Below are 22,553 nucleotides of genomic sequence, written 5' to 3'. Positions count from 1 at the left end.
TCACCGCTGCTGTTCATGCTGTATATAATAAACCTGGAATGGAGGATACAAGAAAGTAACCTAGGTTTTAACCTGTCATATAGATTAGGTGGAAAGGCAGTAGAGCAGCGCCTCCCGGTTTGATGTATGCAGACGATATTGTGCTGCTAGCTGAGAGTCAGGAAGAATTGCAAACTCTAGTTAAGTATTGCGGAGACGAAGGGGACGCTCTAGGCTTCAGTTTTAGCGCAGTTAAGTCGGGTCTGATGATTTTCGACGGCTCAACTGATCAGGGTCTTAAAATACAAGACCATGAAATACCCAGAGTAGCAGAATATAAATATATCGATGTATGGGTAAACGAAAGATTGCAATACATTGGAAAGCATGAGCAATCACTTAAGGCGAAAGGGCGAAGTTATGTTTGGATAAGGAAGCATAGGGCATTGGGGGGATACAACAGGTATGAGGTTCTGAGTATTTGGTATTTGGAAAGGAATTATGGTGTCCGCGCTTACTTTCGGAAATGCGGTTTTGTGCCTAAAATCAGAGGTACAGTCGACATTAGAAATAAATCAGAGAGCCGTCGGAAAATTAGAACTAGGTGCCCACGGGAAAACCACAAATGAGGCAGTACAGGGAGATATGGGCTGGACATCTTTCAAAGTACGGGAAGCTCAGAGCAAAATATTATACGAGGAACGCCTGAGGAAATTTGACAGTAACAGATGGGCAGCTAAAGTATTTACATACCTTTTATATAAACAGCATTTACTTACAATGGAGGAAAAGAACTATGAAACTAACCATTAAGTATGCTGGTCACAAGGACGAAGAAATAAAGAACATTAAGCAACAGGTTAAAAACACAAAAGTTTAAAATTCGATAAATTCGATGGAAAAGAAACAGAGTGGAATTATACCGAAAGTGGAAAAGGCAGATCAGGAAGGAAGCTTTCTTTGATAACTCAAGAGGCAGTGCGCTACTTTTTGAAGCTAGATCAGAGCGCCTTAGAACACGCAGCTACAAAAAGAAATTTAACAATGAAGATGACGCAGTGCAGTATGTGGTAACTCCACTGAAACAATTGACCATATTATACTCAAATGTAATGGTATATCCATCCGGAAGTTGATGGAAGCGCAGTCACTCTTCCTCAAGCTCTGGGGTTTAGAAATAGCAGTGGCCGGGGTAATAAACCTGCTGTGGAAGCTAGCAAAAAAAAAAAAAAAAACGACTGGAAGATTGGTGGCTTAAAAGCAAAAAAGTGACATAATGGTAGCAATGTAGAAACAAAACTGCAATAAACAGAATGATGGTAGTATAGTAAATCAATCTAAAACAATAATTAAAATATCGGGTGAAAAATGAGTAAGATAGCAACTGCTACCACCCCGTTTCAAAGGGGACGCTCCTGTTCGCTGTGAGATTGACCTAGAGGTGGCGCCACCGTCACTCCGGTAGTGTGGATCGGCATCCGGCGGCGCTCGGCGAAACGCACGCTGTGCAGGTCTGCTTCCGAGTTTACGGCGGGTTTGTTGGCGATGAAAACGTGTTTTCTGCAGTATTTCTGCAATATTGCAAAAAAAAAATCCAAGGATTTCGCCAATGCAGCAGAAGAAGAGCGGATTTTAGGAAAACAAAGCACGCAACCACCAGACTTCTAGATTTACTTTGCATGTTTCTGGCGCTGTACCGCGCCCACGCGCCTAATGCTTGGGCCTGCCTATGACAGCTTTGTTTTTATTATCGACGTTTAAACCTGTATCGCCTGTCTCATGCGAGTGAGACCGACGAATTTAGTGTCAAGCCCACGCAGATACCTGCAGCACTTTAGATTGAATCGAGAAAGCCTGGTCCATTATATCGTACTTGACTCGAGGATTAAGCAGGTTAAATGTAGCACTGGCAGTGCACTGCATGGCGAGTTGCTTTAGACTGAGAGCACATCAACTCTGGCCCAGACAACCACGCACAAGTATTCCCCAAAAATGAGATCACGCCGACACTATACAGGAAATCTCGTCGCACAGGAAAGCTGATTGTTCACGTGTGATGCGCTGAGTGGATTGAATTTGCCGAGCTCACAAACACGCGGATGCTTTTTGCGGCCACTGTCATAGAATGCGATAGTGTATTACTGCATGCGCCACTAACCGTAAACGATTTCCTGAAACCGAGGGAAGTATAAGGGATTTCTGATGTGTGTGATGTTAGTATATATTGGTAAATTAGTAGTGTAATTATTTTGTTTTGCAATGCCAATAAATTTCACAATGTGAGAGAACTTTTACACACTTGACAGAATTTACAATAATCAGAGATTAATTTTCAGTAACGTTAAAGTGCAAGCTACGAATTACTCGCTGAGAAGTAATACGGAAAGTTGAGCTAGTTAGTACATGATTGCAAATTACGAGCGCTGCGACGGAGAACAACAACGAGAGAGTAATGACAAGGACAGGCGCTGTCCTTGTCATTACTCTCTCGTTGTTGTTCTCCGTCGCAGCGCTCGTAATTTGCAATCGCTGAGAAGACATCGTTATAAACTGCGCATGGGCACTGTCATTTATTTATTTATTTATTTATACAAGTACCTGCAGCGCCCAGGGGCATTATAGCAGGGGGGGCAATAACGGAAAAAAATACCTAAAATGAGCATGTTACAATACCGAAAGTATACAGTAAAGCACATTTGTTTAACAATAAAAAGAACAACACTGAAAATGTTAGTGCGAGAAACAGGTTTAAAAGGGTGGAAAGCTACTACGACAAATTGGACGCCAGGAAAGACTGAAAATGTTTACCTGTTTTACATTGTGCTATGCTCTTAGGAAGACTATTCCAAAGTGAAGAAGTGTGAGGAAAAAAGGAATTACGGAACACATCAGTTCGACATCGCGTTACAAGAACTTTCAGCTTATGGTCGCGGCGTTCAGAGATAAAATGTGGAGGTAGAATGTACAAGCTCTTGTTTATTCCCGTAAGATCAGAGTATATTTGGTAAAAAAGTTCTAATTTTGCGGTTAGTCTCCGGTGAGCCAATGTTTTCCATCTAAGGTTTTCTTTAATTAATGTGATGCTACTACGGAAGTTATAGTTGCCGGAAACAAACCTGGCAGCGCGGTTTTGGATGCGTTCAAGTTTTTCCACAAGGTAAGAGCTTTGAGGGTCCCATGCCGCACAAGCATACTCGAGTATAGGACGGACGTTTGTTACGTATAGCTGTTTTTACTTTTGTGGGGGCTTTATAAAAATTTCGTCTAATGAGATTTAGCGTTCTAGATGACTTTAAGGTTAAATATTCTATGTGTCGGTTCCATGTCAAATTTTCTGAAAAATAGACCCCTAGATACTTGTAATGTTGGACCTTTTCAAGTGGTAGCCCGTCCAAATTATAGACTGATCTCACGGGAAGACGTTTACGGAAAAATGACACATACTGGCATTTAGCAGTGTTCAAAGACATGCCCCATTTAGTGCACCAACAATGAATTTTGTTCAGATCACTCTGTATACTACTTACATCAAGATCATTTCGTATATTCCTGTAAATGGCACAATCGTCAGCATATAATCTGACTTTACATTCAAGCCCTTCAACAATGTCATTTATAAAGACTAGAAATAGCAAAGGCCCCAAGACAGACCCTTGGGGCACACCAGAGGTTACGGTGACATTCGTTGAATTAGTACCATGGATTACAACATTTTGAGTTCGCCCAGATAAGTAACCTCTAATCCAGTCTACTACTTCAGGGTGTATACAGAGAGAAGATAATTTATATAACAATAAAGCATGAGGAACGGTATCAAAGGCTTTGCGGAAATCCAAAAAGATGCAGTCTACCTGAAAACCAAGATCAAAATAATAAAAGAGATCATGAGAAAATTCTACCAGTTGAGTCGTGCACGACAAGCCAGGCCTGAAGCCGTGTTGAGCATTTGAGAAGAAATTATTGTTTTGGAGATGTTTCATCACAGAACTGTAAATAATGTGTTCTATAGTTTTGCAGCATATGTATGTAAGAGAGATTGGTCTGTAGTTTTGCAATGCCTTTTTGGGACCACTTTTGTGGACTGGGATGACATTAGCTGCCTTCCAGTCAGCAGGTAAAGAAATGCTGTATAGTGATTTATTAAACAAGGCTACTAAGAAATGCGCAATTTCTTGTGAGCAAGCTTTCAATACATGCGACGGGATGGCATCAGGCCCACTGGCTGATTTGTTTTTTAGGCTAGAAAGTAACTTGAGGACACCGTTATATGTGACAGTAACCGCGGGCATGTCCTCGTAGGCTTTTTCTTGTGCTTCAGGCAATTCACCAGAGAATGCGGCAGTAAAGACGGATTGAAAATAAAAATTGAAACAGCAGGCCTTCTCATAATCGTCGGACACTGTCTTCTCGTCAACTAACAAAGTAGGGACAGAGGTCACCTCATTACTATTGATTTTAATAAATTTCCAAAATTCTTTTGGGTTTTCTCTTAACCTTGTATCAAGCGATGAAATATAAATATGTTTATTTACCTTTATTTCTTGCTTAATTTTGTAGCTTATCTGGCGCATTTCCTGGAAAAACAGACTGCTTGTGATTTCTTATATATGTGGCATACAGACGGCGTTTCTTATTAATTAATGCCCGAATTTTCTTATCCACCCATGGCTTATCATTCCGGCGTCTACGTGTAATAATTTTTGAAGGGATGTGTTGCTCAATTAAAGCCATTAGTTTATCTCTGAAAAGAATCCAAGCTCCATCTATATCCAGTGACTGGATGACTTCATAAAAAAGAGGGTAGAAACTAGAAAGTTCTCTTGAAATTGACGTGTAATCACCTCGGTCGTAAGAAAACACTTTCCTGGGATGTTTGTGGGCAGATCTGACTGAAGTGGTAGAGCACATGGCCACAACACTGTCATGGTCACTGATACCAGGGATGACAACTACATCTTTAATCAATGACTCAGAGTTAGCAAAAAACAAATCCAAGGTACTCTCACTATCATGACCTCGTCTGGTGCTCTCAGTCACGAATTGGGTCAGGTCATTAGTTGTAATAAACTCTGAAAAAGCTAGAGATAAGGTAGTCGAATCAGCCAAAACAGGTTTCCCCTTATTCCAGTGAACGGCAGGCATATTAAAGTCTCCTCCAAGTATATAATCACTATTTATGGTAGTTAAAAAGCTTGATAACTCACTAAATGATTCTGGACTAGAAGAACGAGGAGGCCGGTAAAAGGACCCAATAGCGATGTAACTGCCATGGTTAAGTCTAATCCTGCACCACACAGATTCAGAATTATCAAAAGAGCTAGGTAACTCACTACTCTGAAGGCATTCATCTATAAGGACAAAAACACCACCACCATGTGTGTTTCTATCACACCGGTAAACTTCATAGCCACAAGGAAAGACTTCGATATCTGCAACGGATTCATGAAGCCAAGATTCAGTCCCGATAATAACATGTGGTCGAACAGAGGAAAGCAATGCAGCAAATTCGTCTACCTTATTTTTCAAACTTCGGCAGTTAACTAGCAAAATACTAAGCGGAAGGCTGCAAGGAGAATTAGATTTTGCACTAGCGCACAAAGCTTTAGACTTTGAGCAGTGGTTGACATTTAGCTATCTATTTATTTCCGTCACCATGTCATCTCCGCTATCGTAGCCAAAAATTTTGTTGCCTATATGTAGTTTGTCGAAACGCAGTTTGAATGAGAGGTTCGTAATTTGAGCATATTCGTACAGTTTTGAGCGAGCGCGTCTAACAGCGGGACTGAAATCCTCACGAATAGCATATCGTTTACCCTTTAGCTTTGATCCGCACGACAACAGTAGTTCTTTAGCTTTAAACCTACAGAAATTTACAATAATCGGCCGGTTCTTTCCTTCACGAAAAGTTCCGAGCCTGTGAGCACGTTCGATATCATCTGCGTGGGTGATCTGGTCAAGCTCAGTTTGGAAAAACGCGATAACATTTTTCTCAGATTCTTTCCAACTTTCATTTTCACAGTCAGATAAGCCAAAAACTATCAAGTTATTTCTGCGTGTCCTGTTATTTGCATCCTCGAGGGACGATTTCGCGTTTACCAGTCTACGCCGATTATCTGAGGCGCCTTCTTTGACTGCAAGTAAATCATTTTGCAGTACAGCGACTGAGTTTTGAAGTTCCTGCAGCGAACAAGCAAGAGCATTCTGTTCCTTCATAACTACTTCAAGATCGGCAAGAAAGCGTGTCTGTCCCTGCTCTAACCTGCGGACAACTGCATAAATGCCCTCAATAGTACATGCATCAATACTACCACTGTCCGGACTAGGGCCAGGATTTAATTCAACATCTCCCGAGAGGAGTAAAAGCAATGCAGAGAAAGCACGATGGGACAAAGTACGTAAACCCATGGATTTCTTAACCCACTCCAACAGACTGTCGGGGCACGACACCGCAATCACACATCGGTTAGAGCACCGGTAACAAGAAGCAGGGTTTCGATAACCAACCTGTGCGAGAAGACGCGGTAAGCTCATGTCGACAGCGGTGTAGCGCCCCGGCAGCAGAACGTCAACGCGGCGTTTAAGTAGAGCCTCCGCCCCCCTGGTATCAGTTGACGAGGGTGGTTGCCAGTCCAGATAAGTGAATGTATCCAGAGTTGGCGCTTGTTCGTTGTTTTCCGGGATAGGCGATGTTCGCACGGCTTCGCGTGCGTCCGTTGAAGATGAAGACGGGGCCAAGCATCCGGCCACATTGAAGAAGCCGTCGCCTGGCCATGGAATCAGCAGGGCTCCGAAAAGCACCTGTGCGAGAAGACGCGGTAAGCTCATGTCGACAGCGGTGTAGCGCCCCGGCAGCAGAACGCCAACGCGGCGTTTAAGTAGAGCCTCCGCCCCCCTGGTATCAGTTGACGAGGGTGGTTGCCAGTCCAGATAAGTGAATGTATCCAGAGTTGGCGCTTGTTCGTTGTTTTCCGGGAAAGGCGATGTTCGCACGGCCTCGCGTGCGTCCGTTGAAGATGAAGACGGGGCCAAGCATCCGGCCACATTGAAGAAGCCGTCGCCTGGCCATGGAATCAGCAGGGCTCCGAAAAGCACCTGTGCGAGAAGACGCGGTGAGCTCATGTCGACAGCGGTGTAGCGCCATGTTTTGGGAAGCAATTTTACAGGTTGAAAATTTCTTTATCCCTAGTTATTTAGCAGTGACTAAATCTCATGCGAAGTAAATTATTAGGGTTGCTTCCAAAACAGATGCCGGATATAAAACCATTCCGAAAGAAATGGAGGTCATCTTTTCATGCCACTATAAAGATGTATTTATTCCCGAACTAAACACTGATATTTAAGCCCGCATGAAGCTGTTTTACTCCCCTTGTCAGAAACGACGAGTTTGCTCGGAAGACAGAACTTGGACGAACAGGGATTATAATGATTATAATAGGCTACCAGTAAAGTACATTAATTAGTTGTATTATGTAATATTTAGGGTGTAAGGGTGCGTTGAAGCTCAGGTCGGTGTTCAGGTCGACCGTTTAACTAGCGCGTCAGTCTCTTGCGTCTTCGTCTTTTGTCTGCCGTCTTCTTTTTTTTAGCACGCGCCTTTCGACATACGCTCGTCGTCTTTGTCACCGTCGACAATCACCGAGGGTTGGTGTGACACTACAATTATCCCCGGGAGAAAAAAAGAGGCATCCTGCCGACTAATGGTGTGGACACAACAGGCTGTTCCTAACAGGGCTTGAGGCGGTCAACGTGCACTGTTTCACGCCCTGCATATTGGCATATTGCAAATGCATATTGGCCCGGGTTTAATGCATGAAAGTGGCATCGGCTATGACGGATGATTTTCATTATTAACACCACATTTACCACGTGGGATTGTTTATTGTGCAGTCAAATCCCACAGCAGAGGAGCGCCTTTCGAAACGGCTGTGATTGAATCCCCCGTTCTCGAAATCAGCCGTCGAGCGCCCTTGCCATTGAGACACTGCGACAGAGGTTTAAAAGCAAAAAATAAAAAAGTACTCACACAACTCTATCGTGCATAGAGAAGGCATAGCAGGCTTAGAGTGGCCTGTTCAAACTGCATTCTGCTATATGAAGCAGTCTGCGGTGGCATATGTTTTAGTAGCTGCGGTATTCCAAACAGAAATGGGAATATGCGATTTCTGAGCGTTTGCATTAACTTTTATTGACGGCAGCGACCTGTTTTGCTTTGACATGGAGGTAACAACAGTACCACTGCGTTTGAGACATTGCATGTCAAAGGATCTCAAACGCCGAAGACCGCTATGGATGATGTCCTTATCCAAGCATGACATGCTCGATACGGATAAGTATATATTTTTAATGAAGCGTGGGGTTATAGACCGTTCATATTTATTTTGCAAGAGGCGTATAGGTAAGCAAAATCTCACAGAAACCGCGAAACAAACAAAAACACTCCTGTACACGCCGCACGCGCACACGTAAATCACTGCGGGCTGGCACGCGACGCGAAAACGCATCCACACTGACTAGGTTTCGCCGCAAGGTGGCGACTCTGCTCGATCTCGAGGCCAATATTCCATCCATCCATCCGTCCGTCCGTCCGGCCGTCCGTCCGTCCGTCCGTCCATCCATCCATCCATCCATCCATCCATCCATCCATCCATCCATCCATCCATCCATCCATCCATCCATCCATCCATCCATCCATCCATCCATCCATCCATCCATCCATCCATCCATCCATCCATCTATCCACCCATCCATCCATCCATCCATCCATCCATCCATCCATCCATCCATCCATCCATCCATCCATCCATCCATCCATCCATCCATCCATCCATCCATCCATCCATCCATCCATCCATCCATCCATCCATCCATCCATTCCATTCCATTCCATCCCATATCATTCCATTCCATTCCATCCCATTCTATTCCATCCCATTCTATCCATCCATTCCATTAATTCCATTCCATTCCATCCATCCATTCCATTCTATCCAATCCATCCCATCCATTCCATCCCATCCCATCCATTCCATTCCATTCATTCCATTCCATCCATTCACATCCATCTATTCACATTCATGGATCCCATCCCATCCATTCACATCCATCCATCCATCCATCCATCCATCCATCCATCCATCCATCCATCCATCCATCCATCCATCCATCCATCCATCCACTCCGCGCTTTGACCTACCGCCGTCCCTTCGACCCCTCCCCAGAAGCACAAGCGGCGATGTGCAGGGCATGTGGGAGCGAAGACGAGACGGCGGAGCACAGCTTTCTCCATTGCGCGAAACTATCGCCCGAGCCAACAGAGGACACCACACTACTGCGCGCAGTAGGGAACCTACATGTTTCGCAAGAGAGTTCTACTTAAGTTGAGGACAACCCAGAGGACTATGGAACGAAAAATTGTAGGGGTAACATTAAGAGATAGCAGGCGTGCATAGTGGGTCAGAGAAATAACTCAAGTTACCGACATTCTAGTGGAAATTAAGAAGAAGAAATGGGCATGGCCAGGACATGTAGTGCGAAGAGAGGATAACCGATGGTCGCTTAGGGTAACAAACTGGATTCCAAGAGAAGGAAAGTGTAGCAGGGGCGGCAGAAAGTTAGGTGGGTGGATGAGGTTAAGAAGTTCGCGGGGGTCAAGTGGATGCAGCTAGCACCATAGAGTTTCTTACTCTTACCTAGAGGAAAAGCTGGGCTGCCGTCTATGGGAGTTTACATGGACTTTCCAGATGGCCAGTTCAGCCACCATGGACGCTCAAAGCATAATGGGCCGGAGAGCTACCGAGTGCAGAAGTACAACTTTTGGCCAAAACTACCCAGAAGAAAACTGGGTACTCTTTAGAGACAAGGTTTCATCTCTGGTTGGCCAGTTTGTTCCTGTAATCAAAATAACTAAAGATAAATCCAATCCTTGGTTTACCAGGAGGCTTAAGCAACTGCGAAATAAGAAAGGCGGTTATATCGGACTGCTAAGCGTGCGTGCACCAGTTCTGCTTGGAATAAATACAGTGACACACTAAAAACATATTGCTCCGCCTTATCCTCCGCGAAAGATAAGTACTTTTCACACGAACTTCCTTCCCTTATAAAAACTAATCCCAAAAAGTTTTGGAAACATATATGTCCAGATCGGGGTGGGGGTTCCATATCGCTACAATGTAACAACATTCCAGTTTAAATATTAAATGTCCAGCAATTTTCAACACATACTTTTCATCTGTATTCTCTTCCGAAGATAGCTCTAACCTGCCGGAGGTACCCGGCAATAATTGCCGCTACATGACACCCATTGAAATACCTGAGGAAGGTATCATGTCTCTCATAAATAACCTTAAAGTATCTACTTCAGCTGGTGTTGATGGCATTAATTCTAAAATCTTAAAGAACACCATTTCAATCTCTAGTAAATTTTTATTTCATACTTTTCACCAATCTTTAACTAGTGGATTGCTGCCAGCGGATTGGAAGATAGCTAAAATAATACCGATTTTTAAAGCAGGAAACAAAACTTGAGCTGAATTTTATCGTCCAATATCTCTCACATGCATCTGCTGTAAAATGCTTGAACACATAATTTCATCTCACGTTTTCAGTCATCTTGAGCAGAACAACTTTTTCTATACTAATCAACATGGATTTAGGAAGGGTCATTCCTGCGAAACACAGTTATTCGAACTAACAACTGACTTGCATTTCCATATGAATGAAAGCCTTCAAACTGATTGTATATTCCTTGACTTCGCCAAAGCTTTCGACCGGGTAGCTCACTGCCGCCTGATTTCAGAATTATCATCACTCCGTCTAGACTCGTTAACTTTAACATGGCTTCGTAACTTCCTTTCGCATCGGCAACAGTTCGTATTTGTTAACAATCTGTGCTCTAATCTTTCCCCCGTTATCTCCGGTGTGCCGCAAGGTAGCGTGCTCGGACCCTTATTATTTCTTATTTATATAAATGATTTACCTACTAATATATCCTCTTGTATGCGAATTTTCGCGGATGATTGCATCATCTATCGCCCCATTAAATCTTCTGATGACCACCTGGCGCTCCAATCAGATCTGCTTCTTATTAACGAATGGTGCAACTCATGGTTAATGACCCATAACGTATCGAAGTGCAAAATAATATCATTTAGCCGCAAACGAAACAATTCCAGCTTTCCATACCGCATTCAAGACGATTTACTGACTGTCGTATCCCATTACAAATACCTCGGTGTTAATCTTTCCTCTGATCTTTCATGGTGCTTCCATATTACATCCATATGCGCTGCCGCCTCAAAGTATTAGGGTACCTACGACGTAATCTCAGGAATTCTCCTGCTAATATTCGTGAACTAGCTTACCTTACTTTTGTTCGTCCACAACTTGAATTTGCTTCATCCATTTGGTCTCCCTATCATAACAACATGATCACCGCAATAGAATCCATCCAAAATAGGGCAGCACGATTCATATCGCGAAACTATAACTACCATTCAAGTGTCACTGTGATTAAAAGTAACCTTTCGTTAGAATCCTTAGGTACACGCCGCGACATCGCCCTCCTAACACTATTTCACAAGTATGTATACCCCCAATCGATCCTGTCCGCTTCACCTCGATGTTCCATCCCGCACGTCCAAAAGATTGCACAATCACCTCAGTTTTACAAGAATATATGGTGACACATTAGCCTTCAACTCATCAGCACTTCCACGAGCCATCAGATTATGGAATAACCTGCCAGACATTATCGCTTCTCTTCCTAATCTAGAAGCGTTCCATCGCCAACTCATCACATTATATCACTGAGCCTTCATTTTGCCTTATTTGTCTTATATATACATTTTTATTAAATTTGTTGCAGCTGTTAAATGTCTTGATGGGTTTTATTTACTTGTGTTTGCCTATGTACTCTTTCCGTTTTTTTTTTAAGCGCCATTCGGGCACTGTGTGCCGCTTGCTGTTTATTGTGCCTAATCTGTGTGTGTACCATTGTGCTTTAATTTGTGTCGCGTATTTCTTTTTCTTAATGATATAATAATTTTCGCATCGTACTATTTTGTTTGTTCATATATCAATTACCTTTGTATCTTTTGCCTGTTTCCTTACATTTTATGTATATATTGCACTGTATAGATTTTATGTCCCCCTTACACAATGCCTAATGGGCCTGTAAGGTATTTTCAAATAAATAAATAATGCAAAGATAAACGTTGTTCTACCATAAATAATGTCCTAAGATTGAATATTGTGACTATAAATTGCAAAAAGAGAGAGAAACAGCATGCCAGTGTGATATTTTTCCAATATAAGCGATGCGTCGTTGGCTTAGTTTTGAGCAGCACAAATACCAATATTTCGCACTATTAAGTGCGAAATATTGGTATTTTGAAATAAAAAAATTTGAAATAAATATACGTTACAAAAATATTTATGGTTGTGCAATCACTGAAGGAAGTTTTTAGAGGCATTTCGAGAAACAAAAACCATTTTTTGGCGATGTCTGCATTTGCGCCTTCGCTACTATGGCTTTCGCGGTCTATGTACGCACCTTCAGATGATGATGATGACGAAAAAGAAACATCGCAGTAACGCCACTCCACGTACCCGAGAAAAACCGACTGTCCCTCAAAAAGTAGCACGCCGGCCCATGATTCTTAGCGCGCCCATGGTGGCTGAAGTGCAGCGCCCTCAGCTTTCCCTCTAGTTAGTGTAAGGAACTCTATGGCTAGCACAGAACCGAGTTAAGTGGAGAAATATGGGAGAGGCCTTCGCCCTGCAGTGGGTATAGTCAGGCTGATGATCATGACGATGTTTCGCTGCGGCGCCCGGCTTAATGTGGTGACATCTCCGGCCAGGGTTGCCGATGTTGGCCAAAAACGACCTTTAAGCTTGGTGGGCCGCGATTTTGGTCCCCAGCTTAGGAGTGGCACGCTTTGTATATGTAAAACCAGGGTGAGTCAAGAGTAGAAATTGGCCGAATTAACCGATAATGAACATTACGTGGATTTTTGTGGGGATCACAGCTTGGTAATTAAACCACAATAACATTCCTTAGTAGAAAATATCGATAGCCGACGCATTGTTTCAATGTGCATGATTACGTGGTTGATGTGCATCGTCTGCCTGATGTATATATGAAGTGCCGATGGCCACTGTGTAGTTGTGTTTTATTCTAACTACCATACTTCAACTGCTATAAAAATTGAAAGCTTCATCATCATCATCATCATCAGCCTGACTATACCTTGCGCACGAAGAAATGGCAAGCGCGGATCGAGGGCAAGGACAACGGGGATGTCTTGTGTGCGGTGTGCGGGCGGGAGACAGAGACGATCGAGTATATTGTGTTGACTTGCTAAGTGCTCATGCCATCTCAGCCTAGCGGGTCAACTTTGCCGCAGGCGCTGGGGTTCACGTCTGGAGAGCCGCAAGGAGACGCTGCGGTGAACAGCGATGCGACACAGCGAGATGAGATGGCTGTGGCTGTGGAGGCAACCGAACGACGCCTTGAGAACTGGATAAGGCATACTAGATAAATAGTGTTGGTGGCGCTGCGCCAGGGCGGGACAGACTCCGTCACAGTAGGGAATTGACTTGGCTAGGACCTTTCTGGTCCACCTGGTAAAAAAGAAGCCTCAGTACCAATCCAAATCAAAACCCACTGCAGGGCGAAGGCCTCTCCCATATGTCTCCAATTAACCCGGTTTCGTGCTAGCTGCATCCACCTGACCCCTGCGAACTTCTTAACCTCATCCGCCCACCTAGCTTTCTGCCGTCCCCTGCTAGGCTTCCCTTCCCTTGGAATCTAGTTTGTTACCGTAAGCGACCATCGGTTATCCTCTCTTCGCACTACATGTCCTGCCCATACCCATTTCTTCTTCTTAATTTCCACTAGAATGTCGGTAACTTGAGTTATTTCTCGGACCCACTCTGCACGCTTCCTATCTCTTAATGTTACCCTACCATTTCTCCGACCATCATTCTTTGTGCTGGCTGGCTAACCTCCGCAACCCATCGGCACGCCTAGCATGATGGAGCCTTCGCCTCCAATAATTTGAGTGCACCATTGTGTATAAATCTGGTGAGAAGCACGAAGCTGCCCGTCGGTTTAGTCGATGAGAGCACGGTCGACGAGAGCGGTTTTCTTGAACGGGTGAGTGCCTCAGACGTAATGACCAGACAGCGAGCTGACCCAGAGCTTCGACCTGTCATTGATCATCTGGAGGGTCGCACTGCTGAAATACCTGGCCAATTTGCTGGTGACCTGTCTGCTTGCTGTCTCTGGAATGGCGTTCTATTCAAGCAAACATCCAGCACAGTTGACCGAGCGTACCTCCTCGTAATACCGGCCGACCTCCATGCCGATATCCTTTTTGCTTGCCATGATGAGCCCACCACTGACCACTTGGGCTTTGCACGCATACTCGGCCGAGTTCGTCAAACCTATTATCGGTATAAACTTGCTGACGCCGTTCATCGCTACGTCAGAGGCTTTCGTGAATGCCAGCGTCGAAAGGCACCGCCTCTTAAGCCAGCGGGTTTGTTCCAACCTATTGCACCTCCACGGACACTGTTTGACTAAATCGGCATCGACATTCTGGGCCCATTTGCGTTGATAGCGTTCGGTAACAAATCGATTATATTCGCGATCGACTATCTCGCACGGTATGCGGAAACCAAGGCGATGCAGCGTGGCACGTCATCTGAGATCGCCCAGTTTTTATGCAGCAAATCGTGTTGCGCCATGGCGCACCATCTCATGTCATCACCGATCGAGGTACAGCGTTTACGGAACTAATGCACAACGTATTTGAGCTCAGTCACTCGAGCCATCGCAAAACCACTGCCTATCATCCACATACAAATGGCTTCACGCAGAGACTGAATAAAACGATCGCCGACATGGTTGCAATGTATATAGACTCGTAGCACAAAGCCTGGGACGAGATTCTTCCATACGTCACATGTGCTATACAACACTGCCACCCAAGAGACGACGCGTTTTACGCCTTTTCGCCTGCTCTACGGACGCGACGTTCAGACGATGTTGGATGCCATGATTCCGTGCTGCACTGATGATCATCGGCTCATGCCAGACGCCGAACAGCTTGCTCAGCGAGCCGAGGAAGCACGTCAACTTGCCCGTATTCACATTCAGCAACAGCAGGGCAAGGATATGCGCCAATACAACCTCCGTCATCGACAAGTCAGGTACGAACCTGGAGAGCAAGTTTGGTTATGGACACCGGTTCGCAGGCAAGGCTTGTCTGAAAAACTGATGTTGCGTTAGTTTGGACCTTACGAAGTTCTGCGCCGTGTCATAGAAGTGACATACGAAGTCCTTCCAGCAGGTACTGAGCAGCCCTCGCGTCGGCAACCATTCGCCAGGTGGTGCACGATGTCCGCATGAAGCCGTGCGCATTTCACGCGGTAATGTGCAGTGTGCTATGCTCTTGTTTCATTGTCTTGTAGGACACCTTACCCCGCTTCCGTTATCTATTCTGTTCGTTTTCTGATACTTTTGTTTCCGCTTGCTTCATCCATCTCTCGTGCTCAGTGTCTGCTTTCGTTTTTTAGGAAGGGGGAGTAATGCCACCTGATCTTCCTGAGGTTCTTAGGGGAGCCTGGAAGAAAAGGACGCTGTAGTCGGCTTGCACGCTGTCTGCGGAACTCTGCCTGCTGGTACAGCTTCGCCCTCTCATTTAGTCACGTCTAGCCCTGTTGTCTGTGACAATATTACAGCCTGAATAGCAGCATGAAAGGCTTTCTTTTGCATTTCACAGCTCACTGGCGGTATCTTGGTTCTCACAGTAAGCACCGATTACCAAGGATTTGAAAACGAAAGGGCTTGTGAAATAAAGCTGCATGGATAAGATTTAGCGAGATGGGTCGGGCTTCTTTCAAACAGGAAAACACCAACGCAACTCGAGGATTTTAGGAAAGAAGCACTGAAACTGGTTTTGAACGGTCCAAGCTGTTTGCCTAATGGCCAATTGCCAGCTGCATTGATAACAGAGTAGAAGTGATATCACAGATGCATCCAAAGTCGAGAATGGATAGCAAATTTCACAACTCTGCAGCTCCTTCAAGATTACGACATACAAATAAATTTTGCTCACGAGATTTAGAGGATGCTGAAGTAAGTTCAACGTACTTTCTTACCGATGTTCCTGTCCAGTTTGTCACAAATGATGCCCCAGTTTAGCCTTGTTAAAACGAGAGCATATTCTTCAATTTCCTTGTTCAGCACTGCCAATTGTCTGCGCAAGTTCCTATTTCCTCTTTTCTGTGTTAGTCGCAATTTTAGATCCTTCTTCTTACGCCAGAGACTGACCATGTGAAGATCTACTCCTTCAACGTCCTCGTCAACCTCAACCTCATTCGTTGCTTCGTTGACCGAATGAATGACCCTTCTATTCCAATCGTCAATGTTACGTATGCCTTCCTGGTCACCTGTGCCGCCATTTGGGAAGGCCTCCCAGTTCACCAACGTTGCCTTCTTGATGCGGACGACCGGTGGGCCGTTGTCTACAATTTCTATACTGTTATGGTTGCTGCCTATATTTTCATCCATGTTACACCACGTGGCGAAAACGCTGCCTCCGGTTAGAGTTAAGTCCGGAGATGGGTCGGTTTCAGGGGATACGTCAGAAGCAATAAGCCATTCTGCATGCTGAATGCTGTTCCATAGTTCGCGAGGCCAGGTAGCAACTTCACAGGCTAATACATACCTTTGACGGGACCGCAGCTTCTCTAATATCCCAAGTCCGATACCGGTATTTGAACTGCGCAAATGGTACAGGCAAACAAATGCCCAATTACAAGGGCCAGTAAAACCCGGAGCTAGATAGCCAAATAACGGTTTCCGAAGTCCGGGCAGAAATAAATAGACTGAGAACAAAGACTGCTGCAGGTTCGAACAGGTCAGCAATTGAATGCTAAGAATCTTGGACGACGCGTCGATCAGATAGTACCTCGCTGCAATCATGCAGGAGTGACCAGGGTTCAAATCCCAGTGCCGCGCAATTCTCCACCGGATTAAAAAAAATCCGCGTGTTGATGGAATTGCATAAACATGTTTGGGGTGCGACCTAATGCCGGTGAACACCTCCGGCAACGCACTCCCTCACCAGAACAGGAGTTGCCCACTCTGGTGCAGTAATTGGCCGCAACCTTTCATGATTAGTTCCATAAAACCCCGGCCCTCAGTCACCAGCGGCTGCGAAACAACTGACCACGGCGGCGATCAGACCTGTGACGCAGCAGGGGGTGCTAGGAATTCCTGGCTCTGCTGGATAGGCCGCCATTGGAAACTGACCCAGGCAACGTTTAACGCTAGAACCTTAGCTAGCGAAGCCAGTTTAACAGTGCTGTTAGAGGTACCAGAGGGTATGAAATGGGATGTCGTAGGGCTTAGTGAGGTAAGGAGGCCGAATGAGGCATATACTGCACTGAAGGATGGGCATGTACTGTGTTATCGCGGTTTACCAGAGAGGCGACAACTAGGAGTAAGTTTCCTTGTCAATAAGTATATAGCGAGTAATATAGATGAATTCTATAGTATTAATGAGAGCGTGGCAGGCATTGTAATTAGGCCTAATAAGCGCTATAAACTGAAGGTTGTACAGGCCTAGGCACCCACATGTAGTTATGATGAGCAGGCAGTTGAAAGCTTCTACGAATATGTAGAATAGGCAATGAGAAAAGTAATGGCGCAGTATACTGTACTATAATGGGCGACTTCAATGCCAAGGTAGGGAAACAGCAGGCAGTAGGTGACTATGGGATTGGTTCTAGGAATAGCAGGGGGGAGTTACTAGTTGAGTTTGCAGAGCGCAATAACCTAATAATCATGAATACCTTCAGCAAACGAAAGAAACGGAAATGGGCATGGAAAAGTCCTAACGGGGAGACTAAAAATAAAATTGACTTCATACTGTGTTCAACTCCTGCCATTATGCAAGATGTAATCGGGAAAGGGCGATGCAGTGACCACAGGATGGTGAGGTCCCGAATTAGCCTAAATCTAAAGAAGGAACGCAACAGATCAGTGAGAAAGAAACGCATCAACAAATTAGCGGTGAGGGGGAGGGCAGAAGAGTTCAGGGTCTCGCTAGAGAATAGATATTCAACTCTAACCGAGGATGGCGACATTACACTAGAAGCAATGAACAATAATTTAAGAGATATCATTACTGAGTGCGCTGTAGAAGTAGGTGGTAGGACAGTCAGTGAGGATACCGGTAAGCTGTCTAAGGAGACGAAATATTTGATTAAGAAACGCCAGAGTATGAAAGCTTCCAATCCAACAGACCAGATAGAATTGACCGAGATATCAAAGCTAATCAATAAGCGCAAGGTAGCCGATATCAGGAAGTATAACATGGAGAAAATTGAGCATCCTGTAAAGAACGGGGGAAGCCTTAAAGCGGTAAAGAAGAAATTGGGCATCAGAGGTGTGCAACCTCATGAGGTTTCGACCTCATGAGGTCGACCTCAACTTCAAAATGACCTCAACCTCACGGAGTGAGGTGAGGTTGAGGTGAGGTCGGTGACAGCTCGAAATGTTTTGAGTGAGGTCACGAAATTGGACCTCAACCTCACGCGTGAGTTTGAGGTTGAGTGAGGTCGTCATTGTGTGAGGTCGACATTGTGAGATCCAGGCTTTTTGCTGTTGCCGCGGCTTTCTTCGAAGAGCGCCCCTTTTGACGCGGAGCTCGAGCGTACTGCCGCGGTGTGCCCGCCGACTCTCGGTGTTTGGTTACCCCCCAATCGGACGACCGGATGCCGCAGCCCCTGCCCAGCTTTCGGCATTCCGCCGTAACGTCCGCAGCCCGAGGACGCTTCCCTCTGGTCTACTTGGAAGGAGATATATTTTTTTTTTTACTTCACGAACTCCTCATGCCCCCGCACGCCACCCTCGTTTCCTCTGACGTCTTTGTGCCGATGCTTGCCGCAGGCTCAAACACCCAGGAGCGCGCAAAGCATATAACTCACGTTGACCTGCGGTGCTTTTGTCGGATGCCGCGAAGAAACCAGCAAACTAAAAAGCGAAGCAAATTGTCTTTGCGCAGACGGCGCGGAGCAGAACTGTGTCTTGTGCATGCCCGTTTCCAGGCGCTAACGTCACGGCTGCTGCCTTACATTCGATAAAGGACCCCGCTGTACACAACACGGAAACTTCACAGAAAATGGTGCAGCGAAATTGTTAGGGGACGTGATACTGACGGATAAAAAAAAAAAAAAAACGTGAACAAACCAGAAAAACCGGCACAATACCATCTGGGCATTTTATCGAAGTCCTCCCTTTCGAATTGTACGTCATCGTTCTATATTCCGGTCTTATAAATTTATATTCTTGTATTCTCCAGAACAACCTCTATTTGGTCTTGTGCTGCTTGTTTCTTCTAACAGATTCACAGGTGGCCCCGAACAACTGCGATGGGATGAAGGTGCTAGTGTAGCGGTAAAACCTGCAGCAGGATGAAACGGACGGCACAGCTTGTAAGACGCAACTGGTACACAGGAAAGAAGCCTGCGCATGTTAACCATTTGCCGAGATAGAAGAGACAAAAAAATATATGGGCCTTGTATGCAGTAAAGCGCAATGAAAAAAAAAAAAAATGATTTCGCTCCGCTAAGGCCCTTTATTTCTCTTTCAAATTCTGGTGAAATCAAGCAATGCAGGAGGAAGGACGAGAGTCAGGGATTATTAACTTCATAATATCAGGTTTCTCTTGAAATCTCTTATTCAGGCGCAGAAAAAAAAAAGAGAAAAGCGTTCTCCTACATGTTTTTATGAGCTAGAAAGTATTGAGATGGTTTCCGGCTCGACATTTTGGTGTCTAGACGGACGAATACGTGTGGCGAACTGAACGTGTCTCTTTTGTGCTCCCGTCTGCTCGAGACGTACAAATCAATCGGATGAAAATTTTTGTGGCCAGATGTCGGAATAATTTTTTCAGATATTTGTTTTGTTCTTTAATAATCAATTTAGATGTACGTCATATGAAGCCAATTACATGTTAGCACTGAGGAATGCAGTATTAAGTCGATGTCTCAAACCTTCTATACGCTCTGGGAAGCGCAGGTTTCTTGTTTTTAGTGTGCGATATTTGTTATTACTTTCGTCAACATGGTATTTATTTATATATATTTTCTTGTATGTCAATTAAGTTCGTACACTGCCGAAAAGAGAACAAGTTCTTCCCTCACATTAGGCTCTTTCTTTGGCATCTTTTCATAGGCCCATAGCACAACCCTCCTTTCCACTTGCCCGCGCGGTCATTTAGTTTTTTTCTTATTCTTTTGCAAGTATTGGAAAGCGCAATCTATAGTCTCTGAAAGCGGAGCTGGCACACATACGCCACTGCCTTTTGGTGTGTATTGGTGACAGTTCGGCATTCACCGCATGAGCAAAACCAGATACCTACAGACGGACGGTGAAGGGAGGAGCGTGTGCACAGCGGGGGGCGCGGTCCCTCCGGGCTGCTTGCTCGCCTCCTTTCTGTTGTTCTTGTCTTTATTTTACGTTTATGTGCTGTAACTATACGACACTAACGAAGAAACGGTTTCTCTAGATTCGCCTACGGTGCACGCGGCGAAGCAGCTTCGGAGACACCACCGTGCAATTTATTAGTTCAGTCTTCCAAGGAAAACAAGTGAATACCACAAATAAGCTCGTCTCAGAATTGTTGGCGAAATGGCATCCAGTATTCGGTTCGGACGTACAAGTATTTATATCGTGTGTGTGTGTGTGTGTGTGTGTGTGTGTGTGTGTGTGTGTGTGTGTGTGTGTGTGTGTGTGTGTGTGTGTGTGTGTGTGTGTGTGTGTGTGTGTGTGTGTGTGTGTGTGTGTGTGTGTGTGTGTGTGTGTGTGTGTGTGTGTGTGTGTGTGTGTGTGTGTGTGTGTGTGTGTGTTGGTTTTTTAGGCGGGTGGGACTTGGACATTTTGCTCCGGCGAAATTTGACGGGCGAGCCGATGTTCGCGACAGCAAAGTGGTTCACGTTTAACCCTTTTTCTTTGCAGTTCCGACCCTTGTAATTTTTAATGTAAGCGTGGTGTTCGAAGAAGCAATTTCGCCAATTCTTGCAATACGCTACGGGATCACAGAATTATAAACTAACGCCCAGGAGTGGCCGGTTGGGACCTCATAAGATAAACAGCATTCCTCTTCGAAATTTTCTGAAGGTTTATTCGGCGTTGGCTGAGTTTTATGATTAATTGGTGTTTTGCTGTCTTTTCCTCTTTTGTTTGTTTTGTTGAGGATTTAGTCTTCACAAGTCGTTTCATGAGTGGCTTTTACGGAAAATTTGTGCCCCGTTAATATGACATCCGTTAATATGGAGGACCCGAATTATGGACAGTTTTTCTAGGGGCGAAGATTTTTCAATGTATTTATGTCTCGTTAATATAGAAACTCGCTCTCTGAACAATGGAGATGGGATGAATGCACACAGCCTATTCGGCCCATGTATTTGTGTCTCGTTAATATGGACATCGTTTGAAAAAAGCAGGGGAGTCCGAACGCAAGTTAAACAAGGGTGCGCAGGCCGGGAACCTATGCGACAGCTGATACGGTCGGATGCCTGAACGAGTCCTGTGGAATTGGAAAGAACCAAAGCGGGCGTGTCGTCGTTTTAGGAGGGGGGGGGGGGGGGCAAGAGCGGAAAGGAAGGGAGGAGGAGGAGAAAAGGAGGGTGGATAACAGGGATCGTACACAGCAAACCGAGGGTCAGCTAACTAAGAAAGAACCCAAATGGAGGGAACCGGGAGATTTCTGGGTGCAGCGGCAGCGCCGCAACTAGAGGCCGCAGTCGGGAAAACAGCAACATGTGGTCGCAGAACAGCAGAGAGGCCGGTAAAAGCGTAAGAAAGAAACAATAAGAAGAAAGACAAGCGCCAAAATTGGGGGTGGGAACTGAAGTTTTTTTATCCCAGAACACAAAGTGTGTTCCATGAAGCCGTTCACGCTTTTCGGTCAGGGTTAAGACACACTCACGAAGTAGAGAGACAAAAGAAACGCGACGACCACGTAACCAGGACCGGGCGTCCCGTCCTGGACGCCCTTCCTTCTCATGCTCCTGGTTTTCGTCACTGTTGCGCTGCCGAACTACCACATTTTGCACCACAGCGATCCGCATGTCGGCTTCGCCTTGAGTCAACGATGCGGCCTTGACAAGGTATGAGCTCTTCGTAGTCGGCTAGCCGTCGTTCTAAACTGTACTTCAGCTTGCAGTGTTTGTTTCATATGAACACATACAAACGGCACAGGAAAGGGTTGTTTGATAGCATTCTGTATAGTAGCCTGCCAAGTTGACTCCCTCGCTTCCTTACAAAAACAGTACAAGGCAAGAAAGAATCAGAAGAACGGAAAGTCAGTTAGGCTAACTGGGGAAAAAGAGTGCAAATAAGCAGGAGCCTGTAACTCTCAACTTTAGTCTGACTTTTGGCATGGTTGGAGTTAAACGCAAAGGAGCTGAACTTAGGCGCGAAGCGGGAAATCTGTGAATACAAGCGGCAAAAGCAATCTCAGTCAATCCAAGCCGTGAAAGACTGGACCCAAGTTCAA

Source organism: Amblyomma maculatum, unplaced genomic scaffold, assembly GCF_055883805.1.
Source record: "Amblyomma maculatum isolate TAMU_Amacu unplaced genomic scaffold, ASM5588380v1 scaffold_16, whole genome shotgun sequence".
Lineage (NCBI taxonomy): Eukaryota > Metazoa > Arthropoda > Arachnida > Ixodida > Ixodidae > Amblyomma > Amblyomma maculatum.
The sequence above is the reverse complement of the archived record's forward strand: the minus strand, read 5'-3'. Positions refer to the sequence as shown.